Below are 14752 nucleotides of genomic sequence, written 5' to 3' on the forward strand. Positions count from 1 at the left end.
TATAGTTTGAGCGAGCGCTCTAGTCCTGTCGTTTCCCACCCGGCCGGCCGGTAGTCAGTTACGCCACGAACGTACCAACTGTCGCGTCTGTTTTACACTATGTGACTTAATTAACGCGTATTTGTAGCGTAAAGTGAATATCATAGTGGAGTAAAATAAAGGTGATTTCGAGTTTTATGATAAATGCACATGCAAAATGGTTAATAGTGGTTATTTTGACATCAAAAAACGCGGGAAACTAGTTTTTTTTTTCATACGTGCGTTTAGTTATCGATCGACTCGCGCTACTGCATTGCACCGGTGCAAGACGATAATTTGTGGTGTTTTGTTTACGTCTTTTCAATAATTTTGTAACTACCGATATCGCATTTTATAAATAATTAAAGGACAATCGTTAAGAAAAAATGATTTTGGAAATAATGGGCAAAAACGTGTTATAAAAATTGAAGTACTAGAACGACAGTCTTCCACTAGAACCCGGATCAAGAGACTATTTTAATTTTTATTATTACAATAAATGATGAGCACGCATTCTCTACTCCAACTGGATTTACCAGTTTTTTTCAGAATACAACATATTCGGCAATTATTACCCGTTTGCTGTTTATATCTTTTATACTTTTTGATGTCGTCTTATGGCAAATATATAATTATTTATTTAAAGCATTTAGAATATAAATCTTGCACAAAATAAAAATGGCCTTAAATAAAATTTGGTACAAGTACTTACATATTTGAACAATATCGTAAGACCAAATTTTGTGGTACTCAATAAATAATTAGTCTTCGTTAGTTCTTATTATATAATAATCTAATAAAATGTTATCTTTACAAATTTTTACGTCTGCGTAAAGCAAGCAGGGATGTATTTGATAAGATTTAGGAAGTGGCCACTAGGGTTACTACTATAATAGACAAAAAAGAGAGCTACCTATATATTATGTGAGTGTGTTATATAACACGTGCTTCGTATTCTAATTAAAAAAAAAAAACAAATTTAGATTTAAAAAGCCCCTATACATTTTATTCATAAATTCGAACACCTTAGAAAGTATTTCTATGTAATATTGGTCTATATACATACACATATTATATTCTTGATTTTTCTGATTGCACTAGGTTTTCGATTTTTACTAGTTTTTTTTAACGATATTTATATACTAAATAAGATTATTAAAAATTCCTAAGATTCTCTAAAATATGCAAAGGTATTAGAATAATTATTGCATTTGCATAATTAAGTATTTTTCCGAATAGATCGATTAATATTTTCTTTTTAATTGATTTTTATACTCTATTACGTTATTATGCCTACTATATATTCAATTAGTAAAATGAGCATTTTTGACTGAATGTACTAATATATAATAAATGATAAATCTTGTATGTAAGTATGTATACATTTTTACTCCGAAAAGATTTTTTTTATTTGCCATATTAGAGATATAAATTAAAATATATATACTCATATACTACTGGTGCTATGTATATAGTAGCCATATAACATATTCACGACTTAAATAAAACTAGAATGACGCAAAGGAAACCTTACACGGGATGTATTATTGTGGACAAAAGATTTACCTTATAATAGAAGCAATTATTTAAAGAGCGAGCATGACATTTAGTTCATTTCAATAGTTTATATATTACATAATATGAGCTGTCGATTCTGCGCGCGGAATATAACTTCGTAAGAGGAGGAGTTAGGAGTACCCTTTAACGATACTGAGTGACTCAGAACTTATCACCGTACCCTACTGAACGTTTAATTACAACACAATTTATGTAGTATTAATATGTTATGGCTTTTATCAATAGTTTGTTTTTAGCCTCTAGCGAACTATAATGTATTTTTACTTAGCTAATAAAGGTTATCAATTTAAGGGATATAATAATTATTAGGTTATCGTGATAGATTTGTTATATCGTTGATTGTTTCATTAACGCCGAAAACTTACGTATAATTATTGAAGCAAGATTATATTTAAAGTAATTTTGTAATACATTTTTATAATTTTTAGTAGATAACTTCTTAATCGAAGCTGTGTTCAGTAGTTACTGTTCTGAATTTGAATAACGATCAGCTGAGAAATCGTATTTTTCGATGTTTTCCTGGAAGACTGAGCAAAGAAATATTATATATGTACTTATTTAGTACATAAAGATATACATATGGCTTGGCTTTGTTTATTGTTAGGTTTATTATTTATTATATAATAAATATAATTATATTTTAACCTATATTAGAAATGTCGATTGACAACACGAAAACTAATATATAATTGCCTGTAGAAATTCAATTGGTATGGATTATTTGTGAAATTTTCTTGTTATGTAATACGTTAACCTTCACAGCTTTGAGAAGATAATAATCTACATGATGACACAGTGATACTCATATACAGCATATAAGGCTTAAAAATTTTCTCGAGATATTTCTTATAATCTTTTATTAATCGACCTTAAATTACATGTTATAATAATTAAAATTCCAGAATTTATTTATATAACCAATACATACCGCAAGCAAAGAAAATTGTCTAAGGAATGACGTTTTTTAAAATGACATTTTGAGAATTTAATCAATTACAATAAGCAATTAGCGGCCTTCTTCTTTTAGTGGGGCAACCAGATGTACCTTCTGTGATGTACTTGAAAATTAATCCCAGGTACAGCTAAGTGAAATACAAAGTATAGAAAATTGAGTTAAAGCGAGGATCAAATATATTTTTTGATGATAAAATTTTGAAAAAAGCTTCACGACAACTAAGGAAATAATATATTTTAAACAAATATGATATATAAAAATAAATAATCAGCCTGTAAATTTCCCACTGCTGGGCTAAGGCCTCCTCTCCCGTTGAGGAGAAGGTATGGAGCATATTCCACCACGCTGCTCCAATGCGGGTTGGTGGAATACACATGTGGCAGAATTTCGTTGAAATTAGACACATGCAGGTTTCCTCACGATGTTTCCCTTCACCGCCGAGCACGAGATGAATTATAAACACAAATTAAGCACATGAAAATTCAGTGGTGCCTGCCTGGGTTTGAACCCGAAATCATCGGTTAAGATGCACGCGCTCTAACCACTGGGCCATCTCGGCTCTTACTCTTCGGCTCTTTTAAATATGATATAATTAGTATCAACCTAAGCTTAGAGTATACTATGCAGCCCGTTATGTGTTATTAGGACATCTTATTGCACGACCCACATTTATGCGTTTTCAAATTTAAATAAAGATCTACCTTAACAACCGGGTGCATTAAGAAAGTGTTGCTTCACAGTCGCTTGACAATGTCAATTATAACAATTGTAAACCGCGAAATTCCGTGAAAGTTTCATTATATAATAGCCTTTGTTTTTCCGATACGATTTTAGTCTTTTAATTTTTATTGTTTTTGGGATCACGGTTTTTGCGAAATATATTATTTAACTTAAAATGGTACTTTAATTGAACCATATCAGACGCCTCGTTACTTTTGGCACTTGGCAGGGTTTGACAATGTCCATAATATTTTATACATTGTGCCTTCTTGTCATGTAATAAAAATAAAATATTTTATACTATTGAACAGATTTTAACAAAAATTTTGATTTTAAGTTCTAAATAATTAATTCTTTATCTGGAAAAACATCAATGTTTTCTTCGTTAGAAGGCAAATAATTTGGTTAACTAATGTTGCCGTTAGATTAAGTGATTAATGAACTACTCTAAAACTGTAGAAGATATAAAAAAACAGTAATTATGGGATTTTTTTCATATTGGGGAAAAATACTCAGAAACTGTCATTGTAGTCTTTGATATTCTAAATTTAAGTTCGAAGCAGGTATTATAACAAACATAAAAGCAGGTGCAATTTATAACTTCGAAGTATTCATATTGTCAAATTTGCCTGTTTATTTTGGATTGAGAGTGTATAATATGTCGATCGATAGCAGGCATATGTATGTATTTAGACAAAGATCATATTTTTAACTACATAGTATTTATATATTATGTTCGTCTTGCGCTCGTCTTCTAGGAACTCTCAACGATTTCAACTGATAAATAAACTTTGGTTATCAGTATGACGTCATCATCTGATAGACGATTTTGGTCATGTAGGACTTTAAACAAAAAATACTTTTTAATTGCTAATTAAATTCATACATTACGATATATACTGATGGTAGAAAATATCCTTCAATATACCACCCACTTATATATTATTATGCAGTACTTTTAACCACAGCCATCTGAGTGTACGTAGTCACGAGACAGGATGGTACCATTAGCTGTTTCTGCTTTAATGATAAACATATTTATTTATAATAAATAATTATATTTTTTTGCGTCTTTTTTATTCTCTCTTAGAAAAACTTAATTTAAGTGAAGTGATAATCATCCAAAGGTTTAAACTGTTTTCTGTGATATTTTAAGTGTTAGAACTGTTTATGGACTGAGTTCAATTATTCCAGATATTCATGACAAGCGGATGGAATATTTTAAAAATGGGTAAGTTTATTTTACTTTTATTTGGTGCTGACAAAATAATGATTTCTAACAAAATATAGTATTTTCTTACGACTAGTTTAAGTTTGGCTGTACTTTTAATCTTGAAACTAATTATTTTTTAGCACAAAATTAAATAGGATTAAATATCTCATATTTAATCCAGCGTAATTTTTTTCTGATATTAAGATTTCGACTGAATAAACTTTAAGTGCACCATCAAGTTTTTGTATACGATCTATAAGTTTCCAAGTTATCAATACGATATTTGTTTAAGATTGGACCTGTATTTGTTTCTATAGTACGATTCCACAGTTATTATTAACTTGGCCTATTAAAAAATTTAAAGCTCATATTAAAACAACATAGATAAATAAGGCGTATTACTCAGTACAAGATATAGATAAAAAATTGTGGACTTAATATTTATTGATTTCTAGACAGGATATATAAAAAATTAATTGCACTTTACTGACATACTCTGCAATTAAAATGGTGGAAAAGACTGTAACTACTGAGTTTCTTGCCGGTTCATCTTGGTAGAATCTACTTTCCGAACCGGTGGTAGGTTTACATTTAATTTAACACTAACATCACGATTCAAAAGTGCTTTTATGAGCGTACTCGAATAGATAATATTGTAATTATGATTTTAAGATTTATCCTATACGGATGTAATTTAAAAATATATATATTTAATATATTTTGTGAGGTTTATTTATACAATTATTATAATTATCTATTATGAAAATAAATCTGCTTATCTATCTTCTATAGGGTATACATAATAAAATTGGAGCGTCTGTGTATAATATTAAAATAACCGCTGTTTACTAAATACACGGTACATATATCAAATTTTTTTTTTTCTCAATTTTGTCTGTTTGTCTGTTTGTTCTGGCTAATCTCTAGAACGGCTGGGTCGATTTTGACAGGACTTTCACTGCCAGATAGCTGATGTAATAAGGAGTAACTAAGGCTACAACAATAACTTTTTAAATTCAAACGAGCACGAAGTCGCGGGCACAGCTAATAATAATTAATATGAAAGTGTCTTTTTATTACGTCATCCTGAATACACTACAGAACAAACCGTAATGAAATTTGACCTAGTGCCCTTGGACTTCAAAAATATTGAAGGCATATAATTCACCTTCAAAATTGGATTCCATACAAACGGTGTTGCGGGGTAGTTGTTTATTTATAAGGTGACGATTGAAGTGTCAGAATTAAGCGAGTTTTTTTATATAACAATCTCAAGTCGATTTTGATTTTCTTGTATAATATGGTGTTTAAATCACGTAAAAAAGTTGTTTTCGCGCCTAAGCTCTCCTGACAAGTCGGATTTCCCTTCTGTCGGATAATGAGAGTGAGGGAGTCAAGAGTGCATGTGTGCATACACTATACTTATCACTACATTATATCTTCAGCGCTGGCAGCGCTGGATTTATTCAAAGGGCACCCGCTAGTACACAGGGCTGCAAATAGGGAGGATAAGAACAAAATATTCGCTTTATCGAAAATGCCTTTCTTATCTTCCAAATTAAGGTTGAACCCGCCTCTGGTTACTGCCAGAGGGTCAGAATTTATAATATTAGATAGGATGTTGTCAGGATGTAGTGATGATCACAGCCAGTTGGCTATGATCACAACATCCTAACTAATATTATAAATTCATAAGTACTGATTGTTGATGATGATGATGACGTGTTTTTTCATTATGATATTTTGCATATACGTTATCAGATGCGCAGAAAGGAACATTGGGTACCTAACACCGAACCCCCACGTATCACGCGAAGCCACGGGCCACTGGTCATTTATAATTTAATTGTAAAATTGTTTTTCAGTTTAAACAATAATGGTATAAAAAATATTAGGAATATTACATAATAGAAAAAGTAGTAAAATTGTCTATGCCTAAATCCCATTGTCCCAAATCAGAGACAATGGGATAACCTAACCTAATCAGGTATAATATTTTATAGTCTGCTAGAGAAGACTATGTTGGAGTAGGGAGTAGGGACTCTGTAGAAATAATCAGTGTATACTTGTATAGTGTAAATAGTAACTAAACAAGACTAAGAACTCAATAGTGATAATTATACAAAAACAGCATCTGAGATCCCATGTTTGACATGTTTGGCAAGCAGCGCATCGGCTGCTCAGTATATCAGGCTAACATAAAATTTCTTCCAATGACAGTCTCTATGGTTCAAGATCGCCATTTATCACCACATGGATAATTTATTTATTACATGGGACTTAATACAATAGTTCTCATGGTTGGCGTAAGGATGGTGATCTCTTAAAATCATGTGGTCCATTAACCCGTTGAAAAAGAGTTTCTTACCGGTTGTTCTCGGTAGAATCTACATTCCGAACCGGTGGTAGTTTGTTAAATGACGATTCAAAAGCCTACTTGAAAAAAGTATATTTTGATTTTAACTAATTACACAATTAACACACAATTTTTTATTACACAAGATTACACAAGAAACAATTTGGATTTACAAGGGGTCGCTCGACAACTGACGCTGGTGTTGAGCTCGTTAAAAATATTTACAGGGCCTGGGAGGAGTCACAGGATGCCTTAGGGATATTTTGTGATTTATCTAAGGCCTTTGATTGCGTGCAACACGAAACTTTGGTCAGGAAGCTACGTCATTATGGAATTAGGGACACTGCACTCAGTCTTCTGATTTCGTATCTGAGCAATCGGATTCAGAGGGTTGATGTAAATGGAAAGAGATCTCCCGGGTCTCCAGTTACTGTGGGGGTCCCTCAAGGATCAATTCTTGGACCATTCCTCTTCCTTGTTTATATAAATGACCTGCCACATCTCCTAGGTGATAAACTCGAGATAGTATTGTTTGCTGATGATACTTCTTTAATTTTTAAAATAAAAAGACGTCTTTCAATATATGACGATGTGAACAATACTCTCTCTGAAATAGTAAATTGGTTTAGTGTTAATAATTTAATGTTAAATAGTAAAAAGACTAAATGTATTAAATTCACTACTCCCAATGTAAGATGTGTCAAAACGAGTGTATGCTTAAACGGGGAAGCATTAGATGTTTTAGAATCAACAGAGTTCCTTGGTATGACAATAGACTCTAAGCTCCAATGGGGCCCCCATATAAATAAGTTGGCGAATAGACTCAGCTCTGCAGCCTATGCGGTAAAAAAAATTAGACTTTTGACTGATGTGGATACGGCTCGCCTTGTGTACTTCAGTTATTTCCACAGTATAATGTCGTATGGCATCCTACTCTGGGGTAATGCAGCTGACATTAATACTATTTTTGTACTGCAGAAGAGGGCTATTCGTGCAATTTATAACCTGGGCCCAAAAGATTCGTTAAGAGATAAATTTAAAGAAATTAAAATAATGACTGTCGCTTCTCAATTTGTTTTTGATAATGTTATGTATGTACGCAAAAACATAAACGATTTTCCCAGAAATTGTGACGTACATTCTATTAACACTAGGAACAAGAATAAACTTGTTACTCCAAGTACCCGATTACACAGGGTTAGTAACTCTTTTTTGGGGCAATGTATACGTTTTTACAACAGGATCCCAGAAAACGTTCAAAATTATTCAATTATAAAATTCAAAAGAATCGTTAAAGAGCGTTTGTGTGCTAAAGGATATTACAACACTAATGACTTTTTAGTTGACTGCACACCTTGGAAATGAAATGATCGCCTCCAGGCTGTTTCAAATAACTAAAATATAATAATTATTGTACATGCAAAATGAAAAAAAAAAAAAAAATCCCGCTGAGTTTCTTTCGCCGGTTCTTCTCAGGTCCGAGGTGCTAAATTCCGAACCGGTGGTAGATTTTTGACAATCAATAAGCAAGTGTAAACACTTCTATATTGAATAAAGATTTTTGATTTGATTTGATTTAATATTTGTTCGTTAATAACCACTCAATTCTGAGTCTTCAGTCCACTGGGCTGTAACGAGCTTAATTATAACATAATTTATGAATGGTTTATTTATTATTATGATTGAATTACATTGCTAACCGGTATAGCCCACGTGAGTGACCCGAATGCGCCGACGCATGCGCGAGCGCACAGCACCTTGTCAGGGATCCGGTACGTGCAATTATCAACAAGATTGATCGATATTTTATTGACGAGTCGATTTAACTTACTTACTCTAATTAAATTTAATTAGTCTACATTAAACGTACTTTATGTCACTAAAATTGGTGAACTTTGCGTTTTTAAGGCATATTTCTGCCTCGCACAGCCACTTGTGGAACCAGCGTTCGCGCGCTGTTTTTTCGAATCGATAAGATTTGTAAATCTTCGAGCAAAGAGCCTATTCATTCCTAAAATTCCGCCGACTCACTTGCAAGCCCTGTTTTACTGAAGTCCATGGGCGGTGGTAGTCACTTTCCGTGAGTTAAGTCTCCTGCTCGTGGGCTACGTATTCCATAAAAAACATGTCATGCTAAAAATATTATATTATTATGGTGCCAGTCTGTGTACAATTTTCCGCACACCTGTGACGAAAACCACTTTGTATATTCTAATATATCACAGCTAACATACCTTATATACTTTTAATTATGGTTGATTGATCTATTAACTAACTCGTTGGTCTCGTGGCTGGCTTATAAGGCTGCATAACACGAGGTCATGGATTAAATATAATCGTTGAGGATTATGTTACTGGGATTAACTGCCAAGAAACTCTCAGTTTTACTTGGTGGTAGGACTTTGTCAAAGCCCGTCTATCCCGCTCATCATATTCTACCGCCAAACAAGCAATACTTACTATTTTTGACCGGTTTGAAGGGTGAGTGAGCCAGTGTAAATACAGGCACAAGGGACCTAATATGTCAGTTCAGAAGGTTGGTGGGGCATTGACGTTGTAAGGGTTGGTTAGTATATCATACTGTGCCAATGTCTAAAGCCTGTGGTGACCATTACCATCAGGTGGGCTATTTGCTAGTCAGCCTGAACATTTTAATTTAAAAAAAAAGAAACCTGATCATATTAAATTTAAAAGTAGCACATCGGTGTTAGGAATTTGGCGGAAAGGCGATTTGTCCGGAACTCTCTCCGGTTGTGTTGTATTGCTCGTCATGCGCCCTGACTTAGCTTTAGGGATATATGTTGCACTTGCATTATTGCGCTTATGCAAACAAAACCTCCTTCTCGGATTGTTTTTTTCACTTGCCGGGTTCATAGTTCTATTCTGTAAGAACAAACTTGAAATTCGATAACACGTGAAATGTTAAAAGTGAAGGTGATATGCGACGTTGAATATAACAATTATAACACTAAAAGGATACACGCGTCAAAGTAGCGTACCAATGAGCAAGTCAATTATCAAAAGTTCTCAAGTGACTCGAGACGTGAGTTCTGAGAGAACAGTACTAATTTAACGACAACTAATTATACTGATTTTCAGTGTCTTAATTTCTCAGTCCTATATCAAGGCTACTAAAATAAGAATGGCTTTAAAAAACGACTATCACCTTGAAGGTATGAAAAGCTGCAAGACTAAAACAAGATATCTGTGGATTTTACTATAATTTCTCATTTATTTTTATTTTTTACCAATAAAGCACATATTATGTATTTAGACGCAATAGCTCAAGGTTAACCAGGTACCGTATGGCATAATATTGTAATCAGGACACATTTTGCATTCGTACAAGATGTTTTCCGTCGCCCACGTCGACTTAAAGCTTAAACGTATGGAAACAACACAATATCATAAGTATTTAACCTTATAAATGAATTCCGTTTTGAATTTGTTAAAGCTAATAATGGAAATCTTGTAATAAACCATTCTTAAAGCTCACAATGGAGCTGCAAGCTTTTTGGTGTTTTGTGTGTTTCACTTTCCATAGGGTGAGAATCTTCACTTCATACATTGAAGTAACAGGTGGAAATGTTACACTTGATAAATCACATTTAAATATATATAAATATTGGACAACATCACATACATTACTCTGATCCCAATGTAAGTAGCTAAAGCACGTGTTATGGAAAATCAGAAGTAACGACGGTACCACAAACACCCAGACCCAAGACAACATAGAAAACGAATTAACTTTTTCTACGTCGACTCGGCCGGGAATCGAACCCTGGACTTCGTAGTGGCGTACCCATGAAAACCGGTGTACACATTACTCGACCACGGAGGTCGTCACTGCTGTGTAAAGGTCTCGTCTCCTTCTGAGGTGAACATTTGGCATATTCCACCAATCTCCAATGAGGGTTGATGGATAGACATGTTGTAAAGTCAAAATATATAAATCCAATATACATTAGAATGTATAAAATTAACCATATACACATAGTCTATTCCATTCACAAGAAAGTAAAGCAAGATCAATAAGATTTAAAAAATGTTTGATATTCATTATAGGTTCAAAAGAAATGATATTTAAATGTCGGCGAATTCGTTATCGGAAGTAAAATTAAAGAGGATATGAGTGAAAACTGCCGGCAGTAACATATTTAGAATACGAATGCTGTCTGATTCCCGTGTGATATATTGAAGCCGTTGCCAATCGAAAATCGAATTAGGAATTTTGTAAAGAACTTTATAAAAAGTTAATAATTTATGCCATGGCCGGTTGTAATGGTAGCGAGTAGCAGAATATAAGATTTAGAGAGAATATAAGAGAAGTTAAGTCAGAAAAAAAACTGAAAACAAAAAAAAAAAACTTGTATTGTGTATGCTAATAAAACCTACGTACATCTACGATATACTGATGTAGTTTGAGCTTTCGACTGTAACTACAGTGCAAAAAAAGAAAATGGCTCCTTGTATATTATACATATATATCCTTGAATATTATAAACAAAACAAATTTCCTTTTAATAAATTTATTACAAGAATATAAAATAATAACAATAAATAACAAAATATTTAAATCAATTTGTGGTTTGCTAATATTATTACAAAAAAACATTTAACAATGATACGTATAATTTCATTTCAATCAGACGGGAAGATGGTTTAAACTTCAGATGCAAGATTTGACCGTTAAACACTAATAGGTGAAGTGAGAACTTTTAAAAGTATTGTGCATTTAGTGACATTATGATTAATTGTAACTATGTGCACGAGACGTAAGGATAAGCTTACGCCAAGTTTCCGACTCTGCAAAGTCAATAAATCATTCTTGGGGCAAGGTTTCTATAATAAAACTCCGCAATTTTTTTTAACTTTGCCGTTTCATAGATTCAAGTCATTTGTAAAAAATACATTGGTTAAGAAGGCATATTATTCGATACAAGATTATACAGATGATAAAAAAGCGTGGAGTTAATACTTGTTGATTCTTGCCGGTTCTTCTCGGTAGAATCTGCGTTCCGAACCAGTGGAATAAAAAGCCTACTCGAATGAAGTATATTATGATTTAGATATTTTTTTAATTGTAAAAATTCTAACTTATAAAATGCGGAGTGTGTTACATCTTAACCGATCATGGAATTTTGCGTAAACACACATTTTCACAGGTACAGAAAAGAAAATAGGATATACAGCATTTGACGTAAGCCCAGACGCTGGCAGTGTTACAGGTGGAATTAGGATGTTATAAATTCATCAATCAATCTTTGCACTTACACAATAAATTAGCGTCGTATATCCTTGAACTTTTTTATATTAAATCGATATCACACACCACCCACGCTGCTTTTGGTGACAAATTGAATGAAATAAGTTGCTATAATTAGATATCATATTTCTTATTAAAAACATTAGTGATTAGGAAAAAATCACTCGTGTTTCCACTGATATAGTTCGCAATTTTGTATTTGCAATTATTCTTCTCATTTTAAATTTAACGGATCTATAGAAACTTTTTTCACGAACGTGTTTTTACAACACAAATGTATCAATTTCACTTTTGTACAGAATTATCTTAACTTAGATAATAATATAAGCTTCTAGAGAAATAATAATAAATATAATTTTGGAAACCTTTTTAATATAAATAATGGTCGCTTGTCCTATCCTAATTTTAAGATGGATTTTGTTTCGTTCTTTGATTTCTATAATAAAACTTAATAAAATAAATGATTATAATTAATTAAATTATTGCTAGTTTCTTTATCAAACCTAATTGCACATAAAAAAAAGTTGATTACATACAACAATTTTATATGTTTTTTACTAGCGACCGACTTCGCACGGATGCAATTTATTAATATTTAACAAGCAACCAGAAGCGAACTAACACAGAATGAATATCACAAACAAATACTGCAAACTTCAATATTAAAATAACATGAAGTCAAATCAAAATGGCAGACGTGACCTTAATCACGACTAACACTGATTATCACCATCGTCCGTACCATACCACCGATGACAAGCCAAATGTCACGTTACTTCTGAGTTATTTTTCGGCGGGTGGTTAATGGCGATGCATAAAAACTCCTTACATATGCATGAAAACTCCTTATATATACATGAAAACTCCTTACAATATATATAATGAATCAGGAATAGTGTAGCATTCCAGCAGTGATTTTTTTTATAATTGGTTCATTAGACCTAGTGATTAACTGTTACATACAAAGTAATTTTATCTTTTTATATTATTTGTATAAATTCAATATTAAAGTGTAAATAAAGATGGCAGTTATTAGCTATAAAGAATACAACAAAAAAATATATGTATGTACCTTTTTTATCTCAAAAACCGATAAAATTTGGACAAACAGACACGTAACGCACCACGACCATTACCTACGAGCATAAAGTCTAGACTTAACGTTATGTAATGTTATCTACATTTAACGGTAAAGAAGAAAGTCCTAACAATTATTACGTAATAATTGACTTTTTAAAAGAATGATGTTGCATTTTATAATTCAATAAAATTCTATATTACTGTCCTCATGTATTATTATTTTAATTCGATTGAAAATCATGGTGCTTCCATTTTGTCTTACAAATAAAATGTTAGTTTAGGTTTTTAAGTTCGTGGGAGAGTGGTTTAAGAATTGTTAAATTTTAATACGATTATATTTACCACCAGAGTAGTAACTTTGCCGACATTTAAAGTGCCAGATTTTCGCGAATACATAATAAAGATCGTGATTTCTCAAGATCTCTCCCAATTATATTTATTCATTCAATGTCAAAGTTGTTTATTTGTCTTTGTGTTTGGAATAGGCTATGGTCTTTTTTAAATGGCAAAAGCCTAAAATACCAATCGACTATCTCTTAGAGGTAAATATTTTGTTCCTGTTTTATTAAGGCAAACTATTAAAAGAGTATTTATATAAATGAATAAATGCATTATAAGTAATCAACTTGTCAACGAATAAAACCTTCCCACGCTTATTATTAATTCAATAACACGTGAGATAAAGTATTATATAGTAATGAGTTCAATGATATTTCCAAGTATTTTTTTTATCTGTGCTTAATAAAACTATTAAAAAAAGTTTTTTTTTAAATTCCATTTTGGAACTTCATTCGAAATTCGAAAAACTCTTTTTTTCTCGGAAATTTTATAAAAATGCATTAATTAATATTTCATAATAATATTATTACTAGTTCCCTTCGTGCTTTTACCTACTCAATCTAAAAAAAAAACAATAAATAGTGACATAAGGTAAATAGAGACGCTACTTTTAAAAGTATATTGGCACGTACTGAATTATGTGACTAAAAAGTAATATAATATTTTAGGGACCGAAAACCCAACAAAACAAAGAGATATACACATCACAATATACTAAAAAAACCAAGTGAAGATTTAAAAAGGAGATTTAGCATTGATTAAATATATGTATGATGATATTTTGTTATTAAAGAATTTTTTTATACTTAGCATAGATATTTGAATTAATTAAATATATTTATTATGTTATGATTTTTATTAAATATTAATATATATTTAATATTTTTATACATAGCATAGATAATAAAGACTAAAAAGAATACGGGATCTGTATTCGTGTTAGGGTCGCCAGCCCGTACTGCCAGTTTCTCAAGGCAATTTGCAGTAATGAATGGAGTAGCACAGAGGTGCCAAGGTGGCTGTGGGCGGATGTTGTAACTCATATTGTTATCCTTTCAGCTTGGAGATTGCGCAAAATGGTACATTAATACCGACAGGCGGATAAAGACAATATTTTCAAATATTTGTAACCGATATATGTAACCAATAAGTCGACTTAATATTTATATTACTTTAACGCTTAACATTGGGAGCAAATTCTAACTATTTCAAATTCCTGGATCC

At 32.0% G+C, this 14752-nt stretch overlaps 1 protein-coding gene across 1 annotated transcript in view; it reads left to right on the forward strand.

Moving 5' to 3' along the window:
- Window positions 1-4361: 4361 nt before the first annotated feature.
- The window catches only part of LOC113399571 (cytospin-A), a 61087-nt gene continuing 50696 nt past the window's right edge, over window positions 4362-14752 (forward strand). Inside the window, exon 1 of the mRNA XM_064218196.1 lies at window positions 4362-4502. The gene's annotated coding sequence lies outside the window, so the exon portion shown is untranslated. The remainder of the gene's footprint in view (window positions 4503-14752) is intronic.

This window comes from Vanessa tameamea, chromosome 21, assembly GCF_037043105.1.
Source record: "Vanessa tameamea isolate UH-Manoa-2023 chromosome 21, ilVanTame1 primary haplotype, whole genome shotgun sequence".
Lineage (NCBI taxonomy): Eukaryota > Metazoa > Arthropoda > Insecta > Lepidoptera > Nymphalidae > Vanessa > Vanessa tameamea.